This window comes from Cupressus sempervirens, chromosome 9, assembly GCF_028749045.1.
Source record: "Cupressus sempervirens isolate cs-2001-9-10 chromosome 9, ASM2874904v1, whole genome shotgun sequence".
Lineage (NCBI taxonomy): Eukaryota > Viridiplantae > Streptophyta > Pinopsida > Cupressales > Cupressaceae > Cupressus > Cupressus sempervirens.
Genome location: NC_143126.1, coordinates 269,640,949 through 269,649,059, shown reverse-complemented (window position 1 = coordinate 269,649,059; position 8,111 = coordinate 269,640,949).

The window sequence follows — 8,111 nt, the reverse complement described above, 5'->3', positions numbered from 1 at the left end:
GCTAACCAATAAACAAGTAAATGAGTGAATGGAGATCTAAATTTTCAAAGCGAGTTATACATTATAGATCAAACCTATTGTTACATATTAACCATTGTGGAAGGAAAGAGCCTTTAATCAAGAATGACCTAATAGTCATTTTCTGAATATTTTCATCAAGGTGATATTATAAAAGAATAATCCAAAGTCCTCTAACAAGGCCACTCCTAATAGGGTCATTAAATCCTTTGATAGAGTCACATTTAATAGTGTGTTGTTTAACCTTTAACATGGTTATCTCTTAACTGAGCTAACTTCATAAGAGTGAACAATTAGTAGCATGTTACTTGGTGTTTTTTTCCTAAATTTGGTTTCCACATTAAATCATGATGTCAAAATATTATTTACATGTGTGGATGTTATTGTTTTTGATTAGGTAAAATAGGTTTTACAGGGATCTTGAAACCCAAATTTTTATAGCAAAAAGAGCGAGATGAAATAGACTAAACAAACAAAAAACTACCACAAAAGGCCTGAGACAAAAGAAGGCCTGAAGCCAAGGCTAGAGCCAAAAGAAAAGCCAGGTGAACAAGCTAGTGGCCATCCATGTCCATGGCCTACAGGGTTTCTGCAACATCATTATCCTTCTGACTGGCCACGCCCTCCTGAATCCTAGTAGGAGTGTTCATCTGGTTCCCCTGATTCACCTAGTCACTAGCCTCTTTCTAAAATTCATCCTGGTTGAATCCTTTCTCTGTGTTTTTCTCTGCATCCCTATCAAGGCCAGTTGTAGTCAGATAGTTCCCCAAATTGACAATATTCTCATTCAAGGTGTGAAGGGTTTCCATTATCTGTTTGGTGATTATCTGGTGGATAGAATCTAGCCTTTGGACCTTCTGCTCAAGCTGGGTGAGTCTGTGTGGATGTTATTGTTATGCATGCTTATTTTCACAATAGTTTATTTACTAGAAGTTGGCACATATAGAAATAAAGAGCGAAGGAATTACATGAAAAAGTAAATTTTTTGATGACATGCTATACATATAGAATTGTGTTCTGAGATTGATTGAGTTGTTTGAAGTTAGCAAAATTTGAATTGGTACATATGGACTTGAGGATAACTGATTCATTGTCTCTCTTAGTTATTCTAAATCATTATAACCTCAAGGACTTTGACTCAAAAACTATGTAATTGAATCCTAATAGAAATATCACATATATATTTATTCTTTATAAGAATTGTATAGACTGATTTAATTTATAATCTAAACTTTGATAATATAATTTTTTTAAATGAATTACAAAATATAACTTGTTAAAACAACAATAATAGTTTCAATCATAAATTAAACTTAGGAATAAAGTAATAAGTAGACTTCAAGAAACTACCATTCTTTTGTAAAAGGGATGTCCATATATCTATGACATAATGATACCCTTTGACACTATGAAGAGCCTTCCTAGAGAATTTGACCCAATATTTTAATTTGTGGCACCATTTATATTAACCATGTCATGATCTAATATAGAGCACCTTTAGTATTTTTATTGCAAACCTCATTGTGGAAAACCCTAGTATCATCGATCCATGGTTGAAAAGTTTAAGATGATAAGAGGAAGCTACCTATTTCTATGAGTTTAGCTAACCTAAGGAACTTCCACAAATACTTTTAAAAAATTATCAATATAAAAGAGAAAAAGAAATTGTAAGAAGTTTGAAATGGATTAAGTAACAAAATAACCAAGGAAACAATTGCATGCTATGTAATGTGAAGAGTTATTTGAGTTAGATATAAAAGGCTTGAAAACATGTTCGTAAAACCTTAGCAATAATAAGTAGTGATTATAGGCTAAGGGACTTACAGAATATCAAGTGTCACTAAATCCAAATCTTAATCACAATTATAGTTTGGAAATCTTATTTTTATTGCTTACAAATTTTTATTTTTATTTTATGTACGATTTTTAAACCTTTTCCATTTTAGATTAAGAGAATATTTGATTCCAAATAATAGTAAGGTATATGCTATGTTGATGTAAGCTTAGAGTAATTTATGAAGATAAAGAATTAATGTTAAAACTATTGAGGAAACAATAAATGGAAAAATTGGTACCCAATATAAATCTATTTTCAATTTAAATCTTTCCCTAATTATTTATTCAAATAATTAATGGGAGAGATTCTATTCTCATTTGTGAATTTGTTTGGGATTATTTTTGATATTGAAAGCAACTAAATCAAGGGGGTAGGCCATTAGTACATCACCATGGATACACCATTCAAACACAATATATTAACAACAAGTCATTATCAAAACATTAACCCACCTTCCTTTAATATCAAAATAGAGTACCAAATCCAAAAAACTAAAATAGATACTAACAAGAAAGTTATCACATCTACTAGTAACAAACACAAAACTACTAGAAAACAACATAAGATCTTATCTATAAGAAGTGGATACTACCTCCCTAGAATGCTTGGTGATGAAGCATGAATAGCTTTCTACTCTTTTCAAACCAAAATAACAATATTTTATTCATCTATAAATAATATAGAACTCACACATAATTTTTCTACAACAATATCAATACAACATGTATATTTGATATTTCCATCTTTATCTTTTCTCTTTGTTTTCAACAAATCATATATATAAGATCATTCTTATAAAAAAACTAAAACTAATTGAAGGAGAATAGAATAGCTAATTTTCTAGCAATCAATAAAGATCCCACTAGAATGGCTCATGTACAATTCCATTTGTTGGCCACATTACAAATATATTGTAATAATAAGAACAAAATAGAGATGGGAATGGTTTTTTCTTATCCATCTATGTAACCACATGTACCACATGTTTTCCAGCAAATTGTATCTTCCACCAATCAATTTCCACATAATTAGAGCCCTTACTTAGTTTAGAAAAATGTGGAGCTTTGGCTAGCTATAACAATATCTACTAGGAAGTATTATGTTTAGAAAACCATCAGCAACTTCTAAATGATGCACATTATGGAGATTTTGTTTTGAGAAGACCTGAATGGGCCTATTCTAGATGATACCCATGTCTCAAATTTTTCAAAATCATCCTCATTTTCTTGGAAATGACAATGCAAAATTGATTGTTTATCTTTTTTGTCTAGCAAATTTTGAATAGAAACATATTTTATTAACCAAGATAATCCAAGGCAAAAAATTATTATATCAATTAGTAAGAACAATCAATAATAAATTCTATTAATTTATCCATAAAATATATTAAGTACTACTTATTTATATTTAACTATATACAACATAAGGTGATAAAATATGATTAAATATAATGGAAATGAAGTATAGTAATGAGTATGAAGGTATATAAAATGGATTGAAAGATGGTTTAAAATGGGTCATAATTGGCTATTATCACATTTCATGGGGCCACATGAGACTTTCACGACTAAACCCACCTCTACATCTCACTTGCTCTTCAACCTTCTTAAAAAATCTATACATATTTAGTGAATTTCATGAGCTTTTCCCATTTCTAACAGTCCATTGTAGTATAGTAGCCATGATGATAATTTCTTGATTCACATAGAAAGAAATTACATTAATGGTGACTCTTCTATTAGTCTAGTAATCAACAAACCGAGACAAAATATTATCATTGTATGCAACCATGGCTTCCATAAAAGAAACTCGGCCATGCTCCTCTAGATTCATCTAGGTACATGGCCTCCACACATAATCCTTGACTCTTGAGGGCTCAATGCATACCATATCATTTCCCATATCGAAGCCTTGCTCACAATTTTGTGAGACTCTAGATTGTTAAGTTTGGAAATGCCCTTGTTCTCTCATATTTGCCTTAGAATTATTTTTCTCAATTTGCTTAGTAGTGAATTTAGAAGCCGATCTATTATATTATATGACATCTTATAAAATAAATTGTCCCCTTAGTAGCAAACATACACATATGTATTGCCATCCTTTCATTCTCTTAATTGCCACTTAACCCTCCCAAAGTCATGCTTCATAAAGCCCTTTGAAAGTTAAATAAATATATGTTGAAATGTAATTTCCCCCTCAAATGAAATGTAAAGGCATAATAGAGGATTCTAGAAATTCAAAGAGGATTACTAAACAGAGTTAGGTAAAATTAATATTTAGGTTTGTAAAGTTCTAGAAGTCATTTATGTTTAGTGTAATGCCCCACCAAGGGATCCAAAATAATTAACCTAAAGATTTACTAAGTTTTCCAAACTTTTTTTTTTTTGAACAAGAAATATTAACGCACACATCAAACACATAGTAGTGGAAGTAATAATAGACAATCAACTATAAGCATACATAAAAGGTTACATTTCTTAAGGATCCCATAATGTTGAGTCACATTTAAATTTAAATTAATACTAAATCCATCAAATACCACATCCATATGAAAGAACAATTAAAAATTCCAAAGTCCATAATATACATTTCTTTTGAATGCCTCTTGGAAAATGAAATTTAAAATGCTCAATTATCCACTGTACATGTCATAGGGTATGAAAGGCTAAAAGAATATACATATGTAGAAATAGAAATACATTATCCTCTTTGGATCTATGATACAAAGTACAATAAAATAAATGAAACCATCCACCATACATGATACATCCATCCATCATAAAAGATATAAACATCCATCATAAAGTATAACCATCCATCAAATGATACACAGAAAGAATGAAAGTAAATTTAGACAAGGAAAATCTAGCCATGGTAACTACGGATGGAAGTTAATACTAAGAGTGGAAAAGTACTACCACTTGACCATGTGGCCACTGCACTAAGGAGATAATCTCAAGTCCTAAACACGATATCAAACCAAATATCAAAATACTCTCTAAGTCTAGGAAATCCTAAAAGCAATCTAACTCAAAGGTTCTAATAAAGAATGACATCTAATTCTAGAGGCACACAAAGACATGTAGGAAACCTACTATATAAGTGAGCAAGTGTCATCGCATGAATCATGTCAGAGTTACCCGAGCAGTCTCTTAGGACCCTCGGGGCCCTAGTGATTCCTACGCAGCCACTAGTATCCTCTCATACTAATAAGGAATACTATGGAATGCAAGGTCACAACCAAGAATTCTCTCTACTCCCATCCTAGTCTGTAGTAGCACTCAAGGCATGGGTGAGAACATACAAGACTCTTATTAGGTTCATTTTACTCTTATTTAGTGTAATATTTTCACTTATTAAACAACTTACAATGAGTTACCTTGGTAGCCACTTAGGGCCCCAGCCCCCATTGCAAGCCACTTCCTAACACTACATATAGGTTACCTACCCTAGGCTCATAAAATCACAAATCAAAGAATCATAGTAAAATCACCTCAACCCTATACAAGGGACTAGAAAGCATCATAAAGATAATCATAATAATCAAATCAGTTCTCTTTGAGCAACTCAAAAGCATCAAAAATAAATCACAATATCCATCAGTCCTCAATGAGCAACCATAAAGTATCCCAACAATACTGATTAAAGACTCAAAATGGCTAAGTCAGGTATTTCATAGCATAAATCCTGCTATCCCACAAAGACATTGAAGACAATAATTAGAAATATAAACACACTCAACATAGAGCATACCATCACATACCATGGTTAAGTAAAAGTAATCAAGATCGAGTTACGATGACACCACACTCACAAAACTCCCAAGCCTCCGACAGATGTCCTATAAGTGGTCAACAATCTAGTCAAACCCAAACTTCAAACATAGGTAACATATAGAAAGAAGATGCAAGTACATGTTTTAGTTCATTTGAAATCACATGGTTTGGTTAAATGTAAGGTTTTTAGTTTCGATTTCAAGGTACATTTCAAGTGTACAAGATTCTCATTTTATCCCACCCATTCATTGATTTGACTCAAATATATAAAGTTACCCTCATTATAAAAGTCAATTTCCTTAAAGAATAAACTGAGGATAATCATTTATTTACCTAAGTTATAAAAGTAACCATTATTGATTTTTAAATAAAATAATTACAATTTTATTAAAATCGATATTATTAAAATTTTTTAACAACAATAATTAAATTTACAACTAAGGCAGTCATGGTCTACCCTTGGTAGCCATAGACTGCTTAGTAGGTTGCAGTCTACTAAGTCGTAACTGCTTGGCCAAGGAGGGTGGGGGGAGGTGGTGGCCCCCACCTCCCACTTCAAATTTTATTATTTTATTATTATTTTTTTTAATACAAATTTTTATATATAATTATCAAATACAAGACCCCCATCTTTTAAATATATATTTTTAACAATATTTACAATTTTACCTTGAAAAGAAAAATACATTTAACCATTCAAATTTCTAATTTCTAATTTTCTCTTTTTTTAAATTCAAACCCTTCCCAAATTAAATTCTAATTTCTTTAATCTAGATAAAATGAGGGTTTCTGATTACTTTTCTAATCTCCATGCATGCAAAAAATATTAGCAAGCATTTAATAATTTACAATATTGAAATGTTTAAGGGTTCGTCACAGAGAATTTAGATTTACAATCAATAGGCACTGAGAAGACAAGAAAGGAAAATTGCGTAATTAATTAGTGATCAAAATAAAAGACCCTACCTAAACCAGATGCTAATATGCAACCACCCAAAGATTGTGAGAGAATTCACTTCTATCCAAAAACTTCTCTTTGAAACTTTTCTAAAAATTCCCTTCCAAAATTTGCTTCCAATTTTGCTTCCCAAAAATTTGCATCCCCCAAAAATGAACCCTCCAAGTTGTGATATGGAGTTCTCTTCTAAAGTTAGGGCACTGATTGTGTGTTCACCAAGAGAACTCTTTGCTCACCTAACATCAACTCTTGATTAACTTTTCTTTATCTTTCCTTCATCTTTACCATGAACGTTAATTGTTTTATTGAATAACTTTATTTAATTTTTACTTGACTCCTCTTTTATTTAATTTTATTAAATTAATCCCATGAACACTTTATGCAATTAAAATATCTTTATTAAATTCACTTGTTTTATCTTTTTAATTAATTTATTATGTTTTCACCTCATGCATACTTCATGTGAACTTAATACTTTTAATAAATTAATATGTTTTCACTTTTAAATTTATTTTCGAAACTCAATTGATAAAATATTTATTAACATAAATAATAATATTATTTAGCATTTATTTAAAAATGAACTCTAAATATATTATTATTAAATTAAATAAATATTATTACGTTCTAAATTATTCTTATAAATTTTATCTCCAAATTGAATTCTTTTATTTAATTAATTTCTCAATTAATTAAATATAATTAAATATTAAAATATCATAATAATTTCTCATTAAAATAAATCATTAATTAGACTTAATTAATAGAAAATTCACCAAAGACCCATAAAACAAAATATGAAAACCCATCATAACAAAACACATACAAAATCACACTAAAGGGTTATAATCTCATTCGACGCATTTAAGGGGTACTCAACTCGGATACTTGTCTTAATTATCTATGACAAATGGCTTAAGGGTTTAGGATTTGGACTTAAGAATTTGTCTCCCCTCTCTTACCATTGAGATAATGCGATAGGGTATGCTCATCTTGACAATTTAGGGAAGTCAATACCTAGTACCTGCAACCTGCATAAAATTCATACATGTATAGACACAATATCCTAAGCTAAATAGGTAATGGTAGGAAGTGGTGCATCATCTAGATCTCGACTAGCAGGTGACTACGACTCCCTTCCTTAACCACATTAGAAACACCATACATAAAGAAAACAAACACACACCATACACATGCAGTATGAGGTAAGTATCCATAAGAAAACACATATGATAATCCATCTAACTAATCATTATCAATAATTGAAAACACTATAATAATCATCATGCATACATGAAATATAGAGTACCAAGTAATCTCATCATATAATCAACTGAATGTAAAATAATATCTAATAATCTCAAAACAATACTGCTAGTAATCAAGCATAAAACTAGCCTAAAAGAGTTTGGCAATGATAACATAAATGCGAACTAGGGGTAGGCACTACATTTAGATAGCTATAGAAAAGTCTCTTTGTCCTATGTTGGCTAATTTAGATGTTTTTAGAAACAATCAAAGA